A 19442-nucleotide genomic window follows, 5' to 3' on the forward strand; every position below is an offset into this window, starting at 1 on the left:
CAGGAAAGGCAAAAATAGGATTCCTTAAGGGAATGGCAGTTTGCAAAAGACACCTATAGCTACTCAATAATCTCATCTTGTGCTGTCTCGGGGGTTGGCGAATGCTTTAGGAATCCGATTTCGGAAGGTCAAGGGTTAGATTTTCCCTCGATACCGATCTCATGGCCACTTAAGACACCATTCTACCAAGCCATCCTTTCTGTTTGGCACCGTGGAGATTATCGGCGAGTTCTTGCATTGGGCTGACCGGCTCTCATCATGTAGTTGCCCCCTTATCTCACGTGACTGCATGTTAAGCCTGGCTTTTTTGTCACCCAGCTCTCCAGGGCCATGACAGACAGACAGGGTGCCCGCCACTCGTCTGCCCCCCCCCCTCTACTACTGCACCCCTAGAATATATGTCTGTGTGGTGCTCAACGAACAACACGGGATGGATGAATGCAAATAGGCTGATCGGCTGGAGGGGGGTAAGAATTGCTGGTGGGAACAGCCAGGGCGAGACGGCTTGAGGGGCAGGGTGGGATTATGGTTCTAAGCTCCACGCATTCGCGCAGGCAGACGTGTCGCCTGCTTTAATGCCACCCACGTCTGCAGTAGCTCGCCCCGCGCGCGTGCGAGTGCGTGAAGGGGAGCGGTGGTGTGGCCGCTTAGCGCTATGCCAGAGGTCGCAACCGGGTACCCGATACCCTACCCGATACCCGGCTACCCGGCCGGGTACGGGTAGCCGGGTACCAATTTGCGACCCTGGTGCGGCCGGGTACGGGTAAGGAATTAAAACCCGTTTGCGACCCTGGTGCGGCCGGGTACGGGTAAGGAATCAAAACCCGTTTGCGACCCTGGTGCGGCCGGGTACGGGTAAGGAATCAAAACCCGTTTGCGACCTCTGCCGGCTATGCTGAGCTCCGAACCTGGCAATTCCCGCTCACGGCCACCAACACTACCAGTGGCGATTATCTGAACCTGGGCCTCCTCCCCTAGGTCGACTCAGCCTCAAATGAGTACCTGGAGCGGTGTGTAAACATCGCCCCTGGGGAGACAAAGGCAGTCGGGCGTGGAGCTGGCCACCCACCCCCTCGTGTGCCGTGCCGGCCTTCATAGGTGCTCGCTAACAGCACTTGCCTCAACAGTCTGTTGAGGCTATACGGGGGATCTTTGTCTTTGTGTGTACACCCGGTCACCAGCAGAACCATTATCGCTTGAGGCTGCAGTCACAAAAAGTCGTGTTCTGTAACAAGGCCCCCATTGGCAAACTCAGTGAAGCGCCAGCAGCCACAATACGGAATTAGACATAAAAAATAACCCCCTCCCCACCTTATTTAAATGAAGAACTGAGCAGACAGGATCTTGAGATGCAGTAGAATGTAGACGCTTTATCAATCCGAATCGTATTGTGTTGTAAATTGCGTGAGATGTTGCTTGATCGAGTAACAAACACCATTGCTTGCTCTGGCAGACCTCCCTTTTGGAAACAAATCGTCACAAACGTCCATCCGAAAATTATATTGATGGGGTCGCTTTTTGAAATATATGATTGTCTGATTGACCATAGCTGCCCCCCTTTTAACGCACCGTCACCTTCAAGAATGGAAAATGTCCTGTTAGGGTGGCAAGAGGTCATAAGAGAAGCTGACAGGGCTTTAGAGGACATGAGATAAGGTCATTTCATGTCATTGGCACGAATCCATGTGATGAATGAAATCAATATATAAAAATTGAAAGGGGATCAATCTTGTGGATGGGGAGAGCATTCAAGAGCTCAATATGCTTCTGCATTTTTAGTGAAAGAAAGTAGGTTGCGATAGGTGAAGAAGGTAGAGTTACCACAAATGTAATTTTATCCAAAGCGATTATGTTTTCCCCCCCGCTCATTAAAACATTGGATACGTTTATAAGATAGCCACCAACCCCATCATGTCAAAACCTTGGAATTCACTTGGTCTACGTTTTAAATTATAGCCTTCGGCACAGATAATCCCAGAAGACTATGAGACTATGAATATTTAATGCAAGCGTAGCGGAGCTAATAAATATCGCATTATGGTTTACCGATGCTTGCAGCTCAGCAGCATCCGTAGTAAACACAGTATGCCATGATGATTCTATGGTTTGGCAGTCTAACGAATAAACCTTCTGCCTGCGGACATGATATACCCACCCTGTGAGACGCCAACTACGCAACGCAGCCACCAACACTCGCCCATTCCCCACCCTCCGCTTCTTAACCCCTAAGTCATCGGCGTTGTTTGATTGTTTTCCATTTCGATGCCTTCCCACTGTATTGTGTGATTTTACTTTGCTCTTCGAGAAATCATGATAATTTTCGAAAATGAACACTTGCGGAGGATTCCAACGGAAATCATTACCGTGACAGCAAAAAGTTTCGTACACCGTTAATATCAGAAAATAACGAGTAAAAACGCAGGTGCGGTGGGGGGGCTTTTGCATCACGTCAACGTTGAGCGAGGTGAACCTTGCAAGGTCCGTGTCCAGCGACTACGATGCAACCAAACACAAACGACCGTGGATAAACATTCGTGCACGTGGTGGATCACAGTCACATCCGTAAAAGTTGTCGCGAAAGTAAAAAAAATAACTTTCCAGTGAATTTCTTGTTTCACATCCGTTTGAAAGGGGGGGCTTAATCAGAACTGGGTTAACACTGAGGTTGTGTGACCCATCGTTGCAGGAGGATGTAAAATTCATGACCATCAGATGGGCCGCCATGCTCTTGGGTTCTCTATTGTAAGAGGCTCTCGCTGTCAAGCAACATGTCGATAATAATGGGACTTAGCAGACCTGCTTGACTTGCCAAAAATACCAATCCATCTGAACTCGAATTGCTGACAATGGCATAGTCATGGTGCATTACTTATAAGATTAATTAACACTTTGGGTGTGTTACCCCCCTCCCCTCCCTTCACTATTTAAGACATTGAAATGTGGGATGTATTTTTGGAAATATTTTTTAGATATATTCCATCTGAAAAAGCTCTACTGCTGTCGTCGGTAAGATTGCCTTGTAAAAGAGAAGCAATTATTTTACAAGAAAGTCTTGATCATAACGGTGTTAATGGATTTTGAGCCTGTCCACATGTACATATGCCAATACGGTCTCATAACTTTGTATGCCACATTGTGTGGAAGTTTCGTGAAGCGTGGCATGAATTTCATATGAACAGAACATGCAGATAATAGTCGGAAAAAAAACCTGGCTAATCTGCTCACTTCAGCATAGGGCGGTGCCAATCTCCTGTTCAAGTGGTGGGAATTTCACATCTTAAATGTATAAGGGTGAGACTTTCAACATGAGATCTGAGCTTTTATACCACCTGACGATTTAGATGTGATTTCAGTAAAACATCGAATGTAAATTTGTCAAAATGTTGCTTGCTTTTCAACATTCCTCCGGTTTGCTGAAAAACCAAATCAATTCGCAGAGTTGCCCATTATATGACAACTTTATTTGATTGCCTTTATCAGGTGGTGGAGGGTTATAGTTAACAAATTACATTATAAACTACACAATATCACCAAAATAAACTAATTACGAATCGCTTTTAACGCCTGTTGACTTCCTCACAAAGTGGAGCTGTTTGTATTGACCTGTAATAAAGGACTCTTCAACAGTGTAGATCTCCGTTGTCCTTTATTCGGGTTCTTGTCTCTCTCGCCCCTACGGCGTCCTCGCTCAGACCCGCACCTCCTCCACCGTACACCCTGCAGCCACACCGCTGCTCCGTCTGCAGCCACACCGCTGCTCTGTGTGCCCCGCACACTCTGCTAGCTCTTCACGCCCGGCTAGCTTCCCACACTCCACTAGCTCTCCTCCGCTAGCTCTACTCCGCTAGCTCTCGCCCACTAGCTCTGCTGTGCCCCACGTACACCGCTGGCCGACGGTGCCGTGGCCTTCCACCACGTGGCAATCGCGCCACCCTCTCGCCACTGCCCAGCATGGCCTCCTCCTGTTTCCACTCCTTCTCAACTCCCAGATCCCTTCCGGTTCTCCCCCTAAATCCTCCCTCTCACGTGACCCTGACTCCTCCTTCTCCTCACGTGACCCAGACTCCGCCCCCTCATTCCTTGCTCGCATTACAGACCCAAGTGAGATTATGGGCTGAGTCAACACCTTACATTGGATCTGAAATCATAATCTTCCGATTGTGAATTATGCACACTCCCACCAACCATATCACATTTATTTACATTACCATACACATTCATACGAATGTAATGATTACACGGTTGTATACTATGTTTATTACCTTATTGATCGCCATTTTTAAAATTACAGCCCTAAAGTTTGTTGCGGATAAAATTAAAAAAAATACACTTGCAGTCAATATATTGTTTCACATCCATTTGAACGTTTGCTTAACTCTAGCCATTCTATGAGCAATAGACTGAAAATATTTGATAGCTTTAAGCTCCTGGTTATGAATTAAACTACATTTACCAGTACTGCCCCCCCCCCCCAAAAAAAAACGCACAACTGTATTTCATACTCGCACTACATACTTAGCACGGCTTCCAGCAGTGGCTCAACATATCTCGGGCTTGTAGCAACAAGCTAATTCCCAAAATAACCCGTAAAATCAAGGGCCTGTGGCAGGAGAACGGCGTGACTAGTGGCTGTCACACACTTCCGCCTCGCTAGCACCTCAATGAAATCACTCGGCAATCGATTTCACTTTGGGTGGAGCTTCCCTGTGTTTTTCATATTGCGATTGTCATTTTTGTTGTAATGCTGCATATTTCTCCAATCTGAAATAACAGCGATTACTTACCCAAGGATGGTGGCTATGCTCGGTTTATGTATATCGAAATATTAAATTGCCAATTCGCTGCTGGATGAGGTGCCTTCGAAAACCCGTGCGGGAACATGGGAGTTTATTCAACCACTAGTTCATAAAGGGCTGTCTTTGCCGGGTGAAAGTTTTCGATCAATATAATAATGAACCAGATGTGATTTTTTTTTTACAATTTTTAAGAACGATCAGACACTAACAACTAATAAAAAAACGTATTTCCACAAAAAAAATAATTGTTGATGACTTGAGTGAACTTCTTACGTACCCATTGGAAACGTCTCAATATAAAGATTGTTATTTTTTTTATTAGAAATAACTAAAATAATTAACTGAAGACTGCGTGAGGGGAAGCTCCTATCTTTTACTGTTTTCGAATTATTCAGATTTCAAGATCATAAAATGCCTGTTTTTTTCCATTCAAACCCGTTTTAATACTGATAATCTCAAAAACAATAAAATATAGAACAGTGGTTCTCGCTGTAAATTTATTTTATGTTTAACGCTCTATCGAAGGAAACGAACCGCAATCTTATATTTTGAACGGTTTCTGACTGACACGCACAAACATGTTTATGGGGCAATTAAATATAGATTTGGGGGCCTTAAAATGAAAAATGTCGATTTTTTTCAAAATGTTCCTGTTGTTTATATCTTAAAAGCTACGCATGCACCAAATGTCAGCTTTCTACATTGTCGGAAAGTACCCTAGAGGGTTTTGAGACATACAGATTAAGGTCTTTATTGGTATAGACACTTACCCTCGCTGATCACTGCTGTTTGATGACGGTGGGAATGATAAATGTGGGAGCCATAGAAGTACAGCATGGAAATCTTAATTTTGGAGCTTTCGTGACTGCAGGAATTATTCTTTGGTTTTTTCGGTAAAGTCACGTATAAAGATAAAATAATAAATTAAATAATAGCATACGACGTTTCGATTGCAACACAAGCAATCATCATCATTTATACCTGACGATGATTGCTTGTGTTGCAATCGAAACGTCGTATGCTATTATTTAATGTATTATTTTATCTTTATACGTGACTTTACCGAAAAAAACAAAGAATAATACAGCATGGCAATTGATTTCGGCTGCACTGCTGCCAACCACGTAGTCCCTCATTGGGAACGTATATGTGTACACGAGCATGCTTCATGGTGGAATTGTGATTCATTCTTAAATAAGACAGATTCTGACATCTACATTGTATTGCTTGTGATTCAGTCAATGAAGAACGCTTTGTGTACATTCAGTTATTGCATCACTTGACAGCCCAAAGAAAGGGATCACCTATTTATTGTTCCTTCCTGCGACAACATTGCTCATGATTTGGCTGCCGCACCACTTTTAGAATGCCTCTGTGCTGAACGAGTTGCGTGCAGGTGTAACATTACCCCACTGCTGATATGGAAATAAAAAAAAACCTCACCCAAGTCCCCCAAAACCGAGTTCCACATGCTTGTAATCTCTACTTAAACATTACACTGCAAGAGCCACAATGGTGTGCATTTATAGAGGGAGCATTTCCACCGTGTTGTTATTAATTTATCAACTTCTCTGGCAGCTACATGGCCATGCCGTGGGAGCCGTGTGGGTTGTGTGTTGTTGTTGTTCTTCTTGTTTTTGTTGTCTCTCAAATTCCCCCGTCTCAATGACGGCCACGGCGGAGGATGGAAGGAAAGACTGTGGGGGGGCAGTAGTCTGGGATTCTGCCGCTCACAAAGGTTGGGATTACTGGGGGAGGGGGGGGGGCGTTGTGGAGCGGGGGAGGGTTTTAGTGCAAGGCCCCCCCCCCCCCTGTGGAATTCATCGGGTGGGTTATCGATTTTTAACGAGTAGTTGCTGCGTATATTAACACTACACAGCCGAACGATAGACGAGACACAATTAAAAATAAATCAGTGGCTTTTGGATTTACTTACCAGTCAAGCGTACTGTGGCACATAGTATCTTTTTGTAGGGATCTTTGTTTTCATGATACACGCTGCCTTGATGTTAAACGACATTAGATTCGACAGCATCTGCACCGAAGTTGTACCCATGGAAATATAATCTTGGCGATAATGTACGTTCTGGTCAGTTAATGCTCTGCTGTCCATTGCAGTAAAGCCAACCGAGCTTGATTGACACAGCGAGTGAGTTCAGCTTGCAAATACTGCAACAACAAACACTTTTTGCCCTGTGAAATGTTTTTGCAACCATGGCGATCGCCCGCATACATTGTAAGTAGCTGAGCATAATCTCATTCAACCCACTTTATATAAAGAACCTCATAGGCAAGCCCTGAAAATATAGATTGCAATAAAAGTATGTCAAATGATTTAAAGTTTGCCTACATTCAGGGAAACACGCAAGCTATCTACTTGAGCAATGATATCTTGAACTGTGTTGTTAATCTGCTATGGGATCAAAGCCTCGCCATGCCATAACAGTCTTGGTGATTCTTCTTGGTCCTTTCGGTAAAGTCACGTAGAAGGGAAATAATAAAATAATAAAAATAAAACATAATAAAATAATTATCACGACGTTTCGGCCACAACGCAAGCAGTCGTCCTCATGTGAAGACGCTGTCTTTCCGACAGACCTGTTCTTCACCTGAGGACGGCTGCTTGCGTTGTGGCCGAAACGTCGTGAGAATTATTTTATCATGTTTTATTTTTATTATTTTATTATTTCCCTTCTACGTGACTTTACCGAAAGAACCAAGAAGGTGTTTATTTAGTTTTTTTTCGATCAAATATACGCTGCCAAGCCTGGTAGTGTTTCATTCAGACGCTGTCTTTCCGACAGACCTGTTCTTCACCTGAGGACGGCTGCTTGCGTTGTGGCCGAAACGTCGTGAGAATTGTATTTTATAATTTTTATTTTATTGTATTACTTCCCTTCTACGTGACTTTACCGAAAGAACCAAGAAGACGAATCCCTGCAGTCACGAAAGCTTTCAATCGAAATTTAAGTCTTGGTGGTTGTTTGACCATACTACCCCACGCTGGTCAGTGTGGTTTGATGAAGGAAGTGGTGGGGACCCTAGACTGCTTCAAACATCACTCAACGCTGATATGAGCCACGGCGAGTGATCACATGAAATGTATTTATTTATTAAAGGGGCGCCACGGTGGTTAGATGTTATTTTCCTTGCCTGGTATGCAGGCGGTAGGGGATTCGATCCAGATCCCGACCCTGACACCTGTATTTTTGCAGTCTGCATGTTCTCCCCGTGGTCGCGTGGATTTTTCTCCGGGTCCTCCGGTTTTTCCCTCCACATTGTCCAAATGATGGGCCACTTTGTTGAGCTATCATTTGTGGTCAAGTTTCTTCTGAAAAATAAGTTAATAGCTTAGTGGGATTTGCCTGGTAGGATGGGGATGGTTTAGTTTTAATTGGATGTGTTTGGGTGATTTGTTTACCTTTCTTGTACTTTTAACTATTTTCATACGTTTGTACTGTTTGTTGTTGTAACATTCTTTCCCGCCCCTACTGAACAACTATGAAAAAGAGCTTTGTAGCGCATCAGATTCGTCCAACAACACATTCCTGCGGAGGGAGCTGGGAGGAACGTTGGGTTGCTCGATCAATGGCCAGGGTCAACGGCGGCGTGGTGTATTCCGCAAATATGCTCGACTGTGAGGGCGGGCACAAGCCGGCGTGAGTAGAGTTTTATAAGGGCACCACGGGGTGACCAGCCCCTCCCCACCCAGCCCCACCCATCCCAGCCCCAACCCAGCCCCACGCTCCCCACCCAGCCCCTCCCCAACCACCCCACCCAGCCCCTCCCCACCCAGCCCACCCTCCCCTCCCCACCCAGCCCCACCCTCCCCACCGAGCCCCTCCCCACCCTCCCCACCCAGCCCCTCCCCACCCAGCCCCACCCTCCCCACCCAGCCTCTCCCTGCACGACGGACACAATAATCCCCTGTGGGCTGGTGTAACCAGGAGGTTCCTACCAGTATAAATATTCTGAATCTGATTCTGTGTGCTTCACTCTTCCTCACTGCCCCCACTCCATCTACTCGAGTCAGCTTCTGTTTTAAGCAGAACTCCACTTGGAAAGGAAGTCTCACAGCATGGTATTAAAATTTATATAACAATAATGCTTTTTATAATGAGGAAATAATCACCGCATATTATTACTTTTTAAGGAGAATCCTGCATTGGGATGTTTGACCACTTCCATTAATCGTGTTTGTCATTTGGAAAGAAACTGGAGCACACGTGCACATGGGAAATGCCACACATTTCAGATAACATTCAAAGTTTTCCCTGGTGGATTCAACCAACTTGCTATGCTGCCATGTATATATGTTGAACTTATTTTGCACCGTACGTAGCCAAACATGCAAATCGGAAGCGTCTTGGTCACCTCCAACAACTATTGTGCTGGTAAGTGTCAAGATTCTCTGTGTGAATCACCAACCCTTGTATCCACACCAGTGGATGACAAGCGTGCGCTATCACACTTGGCTCCACTAATAACATAATAAAGATAAAGGTTAAAGTACTTAATATTTTTATTTAAAGCTTTCGTGACTGCAGGGATTCATATTCTTGGATCTTTCGGTAAAGTCACGTAGAAGGGAAACAATAAAATAAAATATTAAACAATAAAACTCTCACGACGTTTCGACTGCAACACAAGCAATCATCATCAGGTGTATGTGGATTTCACACCTGATGATGATTGCTTGTGTTGCAGTCGAAACGTCGTGAGAATTGTATTTTTTTTATTTTTTTATTGTTTCCCTTCTACGTTACTTTACCGAAATAACCAAGGATATACATACTTCATAATAGTTTTTTTTGGCTGTCGCCTGATTAGGCTGGTTGTAATTACTGGCAAAACGTCGTATTCGAATTGTAAATGTTGTGGGTTTACTCTCCAACACACCGGTGTGCTGAACTAGTAACGAATTGCCATGTTTTGTTTATGTGACAAACATTACTAATTTGGCTTTGTCCGGTGGTGGCGAGTTTAATGACGCATTTATATCTCCGTGATCGAACCCAGAAACACCTCTATTATGGATAATACTGGTCGGGAAAGCCTTCCCTGCCATTTCTTGCTCACACCACCGCTGGCAGAAGGGCCTCCACTGGAAGGAGTAGAAAGCCCCTCGAGAAATGGTATTTGGCCTCCTCTTCCACATGCACCAGACATCGTGACAGAGGTTGAAGTACCCAGACTTTACACGTGACCTGCCAATCAACTAACCAGGGTAACCATTATGCCATGGTAGCATCCCGAGTGTCTAACAACTCATTAATATTCAAACTAAAATAAGAAATATTTTGAATATGAATTGGTTAATTTCAGAAAATATCTAAAATTCATTATCACTGGCATTTTCAGAAAATTCCTCTTGATATTTGGTGCTCAAGAGAGGTTTCAATTACATTTAGCATTTCCACTATAACTCGAGGGCGAAAACATTTGCATTTTCCTCTGTCAAACGTTTCAACGGGGATTAATTATTAATTGTAATGCAAATGTATAGCCAACATTTTAATTATGTTCTGAATACTTTTATTAAGCTCTCAACCAGCCACAAGACTTATTTTTTTATAAAGGTCAGGATATCCAGAGTCACAGCTTTCCACATTTGATAATTTCATAACACAGAAGTAATTATTGTGTGCTTTTACGTCTCCTACTTACATGTCAGTCTGTGTCATACAACAAGAAACTCATTTATTTAGAACATTTGCAAATCCTTCCTTGGACAAAGCTCGGTTGGAATTCAGAGATATATCAATATTCCGATTTACGTCTCCCCCTTTAACGTCCTTTCGCAAACACATCTTCATCACGACCTGATGTGCGTCGCCTCAACCAACCACTCGCCTCCGCCACCCCCTACCCTGTGAATCGCTTTGATTTACGCCGTTTCAATATTCGTCGTGGCACCTTTCAGGAACGCATCCCCGACGTGAACCTTGGTATTATTGTATTGGCAGCCTCTTGCCCATGTCCAAAGCCAGGTTCGAGTTCACCTTGTGCCACACACGGACAGTTGCCATATGGGGGGGGGTCCCTTGGCTAAAATTCAGCAAGGCCTTGGAATTGTTGACGTGAGTAGATATCTAATATGCGTTTGAGTTGTCGGGGCATACAAGTAGCGTAAAATAAAATGCTGGAGCATCCCAATTACCAATGTACAGTGCACACGTTTGAATAGTCTTTATATTTCAGAGTAATTCCTCAACAGGGATATTGAAATATTAGTAACAGTGAAATTCTTCCAATCAGTCTTCTCGAAAGCATTGAGGCGAGTGCTACAGGTTTTTTCCCCACTGCAGTGGTTCCAAAGACGAATAGTAATACTGTAGCAATACTAATACATACATACTACGTATTTTTCAAGAATTGCATTTTATATAGCTGATGGTATAAGTGGGTAGACAGTTATTGTTGCTCATGCTGAAAGCAATTGCTTCTATGTCCATTGTGAAAGAACACGTGTGCTTTCTGACCTTAGGGGTTTTTGTGAGTTACATGAGAACACGATCAGTTGACATTGCATGGACGTAGAGCCCTCACTCCGCACGCAGAGTATTACATAGTTGTTTTATTAATCTGGTGGATTAACGTAGTTTTATGCTCAACATTAAATATCCTTTCAAGTGTGGACTGATTTCTTCTTAATTCCTCCAACGCACGGGCCATGCGTTGAAGGAATGTAATTACAAAAAAGGCATGTTTGCATAACGCACCGACTTCTTGGATATGAGCCCCATGAAATATTATCGCAGGAGGTCTCATCTCATGCTGATCTGCACTGTTATTGGAATCCTCGCTTATAGCCACTGCCAAGAGTTCATTCCTTGGCGACGAATGTGCATGAAATATGGCACTTGTGGGTGAGTGAAGTATAATATTTTGAGGGTCAAGCTCTTTCCTGCACCTCTGACTCACATGGTGGGTGGCAGCCTTCAAAGTTGCATTACCTGAAGGGATGATGCTGGGTATTTTTGAAGGCTCAAAACAATAAGCATGTCTGTGCATTGTATGCATTCTTGTTCACTCTCATGCCTCGCATTCTTTTGGCATGGCAATAGTACTGGACCTACCCGTTTGCCTATGACCAAGTCGCGCTGAATGCGGCCAAGCTTGTCAGATTTTAAAAGCTCAGGAGGTTTTGAGCCTGGTTAGCACTCGAATGGGAAATTACCTGGGAATAGCAGGTGTTGTAGGCTCGGCCTGAGAGTTGGTTAAGAGATAGCCGTGTAGCAATTTAATCTCGGATGTTACAGTATTATAGAACTTGAATGCAATATGAAATTACTGAAAAGGAATACAAATATAGCCATCATCACAACCTACTGCTACACTTGGCAGGAGCCTCTTTAGAAGAGTAATCAGGCTTGTCTAAGTAAACAGGCGAAATAATAATATCTCTGTGGATTTTATCTGGTTACTCTAGTTTTCTCCCAAATGTTAAACACTTATTAATGGAATTAGCCAAACATCTCAATGCAGGACCCTGCTGAAAGAGTATCTTGAGAGTCTGTTATGGGTAAATTAATTACTATTATTGTACTATGAGATCTCTTTTACCAGTGGCAAAATATAATGGTAGGTTTTTACCCATTTAACTGGTACTGTCAGTTTTGTACCAGTTAAAAGGGTAAAAACCTACCATTATACTATTATTGTATTAATGTATGAGCAGTTTCCCTTCACGTGCTTCTTTCCAAATATTTACAAAACACGTTTTCTAAAAAGGTATTCTGAATTTCAAGACTCAATTCTCAATAAAATCGGACATGGTTTGGGCCATGCGTACCAATGTACAACACAATATACAATATTTATTTAAAATTCAACTGCATCGCAAGACACTGTACAGAAATAGTGGGCATTTAAAAAAAAATATTATAGAGAGAGGCAGTCAGTCACAGACAGGGGAAAAAAGGCCTATAGCCTAGACTTGAACACGAGCAAGGCGTCAACTTGACACATTGCTGCGGGAACGTAGTTCCAGACCATTGGAGCAGCATAAGAGAGAGAGAGAGGAGCAACCTCCCACTCAGCAAAGGTTGACTGGAGACTCTGACATGAAACCTTGGTCCATAATACAGTTTTTTGGGGTTAGATTGCATAAATATAAATGTATCGCTAAAATCGCCATCACCCGACACAGCCAATCAGTAAGGTTTGTCACGTAAACAGAACATGCCAATGCGTTACTAGTACAGCACACCGGTGTGTTGGAGAGTAAATCCACACCATTTACAATCTATTGTACGTGACAAACCTTACTAATTGGCTGTGTTGGATCGTGGCGGGTTTAACGACACATTTATATTACGCGATCTAAACCAAAAAAACTGTATTATGGATATTGTTCGCTCAAGCCTACGTGTTAGAATTAAACCTTGGTTTCTGTGATAGAGAATGCAGGAGGGGAGTAGAGTGAGATGAGAGGGGAAAAGTAACCAGGGGTGAGTCAATGGCTGATATTGAAGATGGTAAGTGTCATCTTCATATTTATCCGGAATTGGATTGAGGGAATGGAGTATTTTTGTGATTTGGTCTCATTTACAGGTGCAGGTGAGACGTCAGACTGTGGCTGCATCTTCTGGAGTTTCGAGATGAGAGTTTGGGGAGGCTATAGAGGAGAGACTTGCAGTCGTCGAGTTCGGGATTTGATGCAGGCATGGATGAGCGTCTTATCAGCAGCTGGGGTAAGGAAAAAGCAGATGCGGCAGACGTTGTGCAGATGGAGGAATGAGGTCAAAGACAGTTGACGTGGGAAAAGAATGGGAGCTCGGTATCAATGACAGCTCCAATTTGTCGCACACTCTTTTGCAGAATGGTGTCAGAGTTTAGAAGGTGCACGCTCAAACTGGAGTCTTTACTGAGCGTGCGCTTAACATTTCGCTGGAAGAGGTTACAACCAATCCACGATGAAATAATTTTAAGACAGGATGGGAGAAGGGAAAGCGAGGTTGGGTTTATGGAATAAATGGCAATACTAACATGCGTTATTGTAGACATTAAAACTGTCGATGATTTTTCCAAGAGTAGATATATTTTATAGAGCAGGGGGCTGAGGATGAGGATGGAGCTTCGTGGGACAAGGCTCCATCAAGGAAGTCAGTCCTTGCATAGAAAGAGCAGTTTCAGAGGTAAGAGTGGAACCAGGAGAGAAGTATAACACTCCCCTTTCAGTGTCATTGTCTTTTCCCACTGAAATAAGATTTTAGTGCATTATGATATTGATGCATTGCATTTTGAGTAGTTGAGACAATAATTGTTGAACTACATTTTTTGACCGATGGTCAAGTGTTCTTCATTCAGTACTTTTATTGTTATCCCAATGTTTATTCTACCAAGGAATTCTTATTATCAGTATTAAAAACCACACGTTTCTAATGACGGGTGATCCTGGATCTCTCTAAAAGCACATCTGAAAGACATCAATATCAGAAGATTTTGTTCCCAACATGAATAGCAACAAATTCACTCGCACACATATGTACATTACAAGGGATGCATTCCCAATTTTCTGAATGTTGTATTATCAGAAACATGTGTTTGTTATCGTTAATCCGAAAGGAAGTGACATCACTTCCATGACATCACACCCATGCTTTTTCTCCCAACAGTGCCATGGTGTCGACCCAGCTGAAGTAAATTTTGATAGCACGGAGATAAACTTAATTTGGAGCTTTCGTGACTGCAGGAATTATTCTTTGGTTCTTTCGGAAAAGTCACGTATAAAGATAATCTCTCTCTCAAATTTAGCATTCTCAGGAAGAACGTAATCAACCAGAGAGGGTGTTGACTGTTATGTTATCCGACTCTCTGTTGTATTACATTACATTTCTAAGTATACTAGATTTGTGTTTCTATTTAATTTATACCTGATGATGATTGCTTGTGTTGCAATCGAAACGTCGTATGCTAGTATTTAATTTAATTTATTATTTTATCTTTATACGTGACTTTACCCAAAGAACCAAAGAATAATAGCACGGCAATGCATTACGTGTATTTGTAAATGTCCTTAAAAACACAAAAATTCTAATTCCTATTTTAAAAAAATAGATACAAAACTCATCCTTAATACATACATATATAGTTCAGCAGTGTCATATATATACACACCCTCTAGGAAATAATCTGAAAAATGTCAGTCCTACATGAAACGTAAAGCAAACATAATGCTTTTGCACTTGACTTTTAATTAGGGTATATCACCTTGGGCCCAGAGTAGCTGCTTGAATTCGGTACGGATTTAGCGAAGAATCTTCTTCGGACAGACTGAGCTGTATTATGAGCTCTCACTCGGCATGTCTGGGCATTCAGCTACAGACAGCTTTAGCCAAAGAGAAGCCAGAAGACACAAACTGCCATAATTTAAAGTAACCAAAGTGACACGCGCAGTCCCTTCGATAAGCGCATTTGCTGCGCGGCGTGCTTAATTGGTAGGGCAGAATAGTGTAGGAGATTATTCCTAATCTGTCAGAAATAACCTCTGGGCTCGTTTTCATGTGGAGGTCCCCTAGCGATTTGCAATTTGAAATTCGGATTCAATCTGAAACACATTCTGCTCAGCAAATAAATAAATAAAATGCACCTTTCTGCATGCGCGCACACACACACACTGCAACTGTGCCACTGTTGTCTAAATAGGCTCACGTTGCATTTGCAAAAAAAACAATGAATGTACAATATTAGACGGCACAACAGGCTGAATGACGATTGTATGCGTATTGAAGAGGGGTCTTACATAATTAATCTGTCTCCACCTTAGCCGTGATTACAATTCCATGCACGCCATTTAATGATGTATGTCAGCATACAATAAACATATTGCACATTATGTGTATGTGTGGTGTGTTTTGTGAGCACAATTTACAACATCATAATAACAACATCACTATATAAATAAATACTGGATAAAAAAAAAACTCAAAATGATTTGTTCCAAACAGCATAATTTCCATGTACAGCATTTGTCAGTCTGCATGCATCCACCACATTTATATATTTTAAACCCACCCCCCAACAATTTTCAATACAGCAATTGCCAAACACACAAGCCCAACAAATATACGCTCGCCTATTCCGGTAAACATTGCAGCGGCGCGGTGTGGCGACGCAGGCTGTGGTATCTTAATTAGGCAGCAAATTAGAACGAGCCTCAAATCGCGAGAGGACCGGCGCATGCAGAAATCTGGCTGCTGCTTCTTCTTTGCCTCTCGTGCACACGCGCGTCCTTGATGGGGGGAGAGAGAATGTGGGGTGATGGTGGGCCATCCTGACCCACCCTGGTTTTTGCGCCGTGATTATCTTTGCCAGTTGCGTAGGCCGTGGGGCCGTGGGGCAGACCTCCTGCTGGGCTTTTGGTGTGCGGACTGTCTGGCTGCCTGCCTGCCTGTCTGTCCGCATCCTTTCTCTTAAAAGCAGAGCCAATCCTATCGTATCCGTCCAGGCGCGGCATTAACCATTGTGCTTTTAAAAAAAAAACGCAATTTTTACGGGCCCGTGAACGAACACACACAAAAAACCCAATCACGTTCGAGTCACATTGTAGGCGAGAGCCCTCCGTGGAATCACAATTAATCTACAAAGTGCAGGTGTAGGAATGAGGTCAATCAACTTTGTGTGTTTTTGAAATAAATAAGCAAATACATATACACCGTTGATATCATCTCGAGAGTTGCAATGCACCTCACCGTTGACTCAAGTCCTGATGTCCCTTCTGGGATCGCGTTATCACCATCCTAGAATCTCACCTAGATCCGAAAGAACGCTGACGAACGGAGTGGAAAAAACATAGACGTCCAAAATAAACGCCTCATTTGAGACCCAAAACTCACATATCCTGGCTTTGACATTCCTCGCAGACGCTTGCTGGTGTGACCATCAACCACATCAGAACATCAACGGGTCGATGCGCACATCCCCTTTATAAATAAAGCAAATTAAGACAAGCCACAGCAGTGCGAATTGTGGCCATGAAACCCATACTATGAGCCATACAGTATCGTAAACCACTGTAATCTGCGCTCTCTCAACGGAGCAGTATCAAAAACTACACACGAACTCTCTCTCTCCAGAAGCCCTCTCGTCGTCCGTGGCTAGGCTCGACGTGGACATCTAACTCCTGAACATTTTTCCATTATGCAAAGCAGAATAGAACTACCACGGTGTGAAATGTAGGGATTCTGCTGAAGTGTGGTGCAAGCTGTACAGAAAGTACAGAATGTCCGCGCATGAGTAGCAGCGTGATAGAGTGACACATGTGATAGCAAACGTGCAAAGAAAATATACAAGTCCATTGAATGAAGGTGAAACGGATGGAGCCTCTTTGCAGAATCCTCATCAGAAATTTTAAGTTAAGTAAGAAAACGGTCACGTACACTCAATGTTAGTGCTGTTGCTCACAGTGATTTTCATTCGAGAAAATGTAAAACATTTCATGTAATCACTGCAGCGCAGAATATTTTAATTTATTAAATATATATTTAAGAGCCTTTTAGTCAGATATGGCCTTGTCAAACACCCCACTTAGAGTCAGTATTTTTTTTTTTCAGCTTTAACGATGATCAACTTGAACTTTAAAAGTTGAAGGTGTTTTTTAAATTGTTCTTAAACGATTATAAGAAGTTATTAATGTAATTGCCTGTTAGCTAATACAGCAGCCTATTAGTGCAAAGTCGCCACCTAGTGTATATTTTTGGCACCAATCTTATCCCCACTGCTGTACACAATATTTTGTTTATACACTTTTAGTAGTAATGCACGCTATTATAGTCGACGTTATACGTATGTATTGGTTATGGTTAGGCCTTCCAATACGCACTGATTAGCGTGGTGAAGTATAGTCAAACAATCCCCTTGACCGGCACGGCGTGGGGAAGGAGGCCCCCCCCATCCAGCAGTAAATTCACAAACGTGGCGGAAACCTGGGTTCGATTCCCGACTTGTGTGTGAAGTTTGTATGTTCTCCCCCTGTTTTGCATGGGTTTCCTCCGGCTTATCTGGTTCCTTCCAATAAATAACAAAAAAAACCCATAATGTAACTGGCATTGGACAAAACAATTACTTAATTAGGATAATACACAGCAGCGAAAACTTGGGAGGACTCACCTTTTCATGAGAAAACAAGCGTGAAGATAGTCATTATATTCTTGCACATGGGGCAATTCGCCATGATGCTGGATGCATTACCAGCGAAACGTCGTACTCAAAAATTGTAAGTGTTGTGGTTTCACGCTTCAACACACCGGTGGGCTAAAACAGTGAACTATTTGTCTTTTGTCAACGTGACACTTTTTTGCTGATTGGCCGTGTCGGGTGGTGGAGGGTTACGACACATTTATAAATAACGCGATCGAACCCAAAAACGCTGATTATGGACACTATCATCCATCGTTTGGGTTGCATGGCCACAATTGCACTCCTGTGCGCCACGGTGGCGAGACGTTATCTCACCTTGTCTGGTACGCAGGAGCACAGAAGTTCGATCCAGACCCGTGGTCGAGTGGATTTTTCTCCGAGTCCTCAGGATTTTTCCCTTCCACATTTCGAAACATGTGTTTAGGGTATTTGCCTCCTATGAATTTCCACGTGCCACTTTGTTGGTTTATCATTTGCGGCCAGGTCGCTTCTGAAAAAAAGCTGTATAGCTCAGTGGGCAATTACCTGGTAAAATAAAAAAATATATAGTTACTGTGGCTTGCCTTTAACGTACCGAATATCTATGTATCTCAATTAGTCTCTAAAGGATTCCTGAAATTTTATCTTACATCTTCTTTGGTTCTTTCGGTATCCATCCTAGATCGAATCCGCACAAACCATAACAGTAGATGGGGATACCTGATGCATAAATGGAAAATTGAAAACTATCCAGTGTACGACTGTGGCCACCCAGAACAGAGCGTGCAACATATATCGACGCAATTCCAGATCCACAAATACGAGGAGACATCACAGCGATGATCTGGCTTCACCGCCTGAATGTGACATTGCAGTTGTTGCTCTGCCATCTACATCGTCAGCCATACGAAAGAAGAAGAATTAGGCTCTTACGGTTTTACTATATGGTCCACACTTTGGGTTGCACGTCTATTTACGTAGGGGATGTGCCCATCGGATAGTAATGTGCATTTTTCATACCCGTATTCTTGTACAGGGAAATAAGAGTTTTCAGGTCCATACGACGTAAAGCCGTTTCAATACGGGCAAAAAATTGTATTGTTTTGTCTATTTGTTTGTTTCTCCTTCATGATGGGACTTTGTAGGATAACCGTTGAGATTTATAAGGGCACGGGGTAACCAATTATGTTCTGAATTGGTCTGTAATAAGATAGGCACTATTTCAGGGGTTGACAGGTACCATTTTGCACATACATAGATAAGGTTGTGGAGGAGGAAAGCGACGACATTTCCACATCGCACCAGCTCCTCTACTCACTCAAGACCGAGTCGACCTAGGGGCGGCCCGAGCCCGGTTCACACAATCGTCGCCGGTTGTTGTCCGTGAGCGGGAATCGAACTCGCAAGTGGCAGGCATCGCAGCGCGCTAACCGATGCGCCACCGCTCCCCAATGTCAACAGACGCACGCACGCACGCGTCCTGTGATTGGTCACTGCCTCTGCCCGTGTGGTCCCCTGATTGGA

This window comes from Lampetra fluviatilis, chromosome 21, assembly GCF_964198595.1.
Source record: "Lampetra fluviatilis chromosome 21, kcLamFluv1.1, whole genome shotgun sequence".
Lineage (NCBI taxonomy): Eukaryota > Metazoa > Chordata > Hyperoartia > Petromyzontiformes > Petromyzontidae > Lampetra > Lampetra fluviatilis.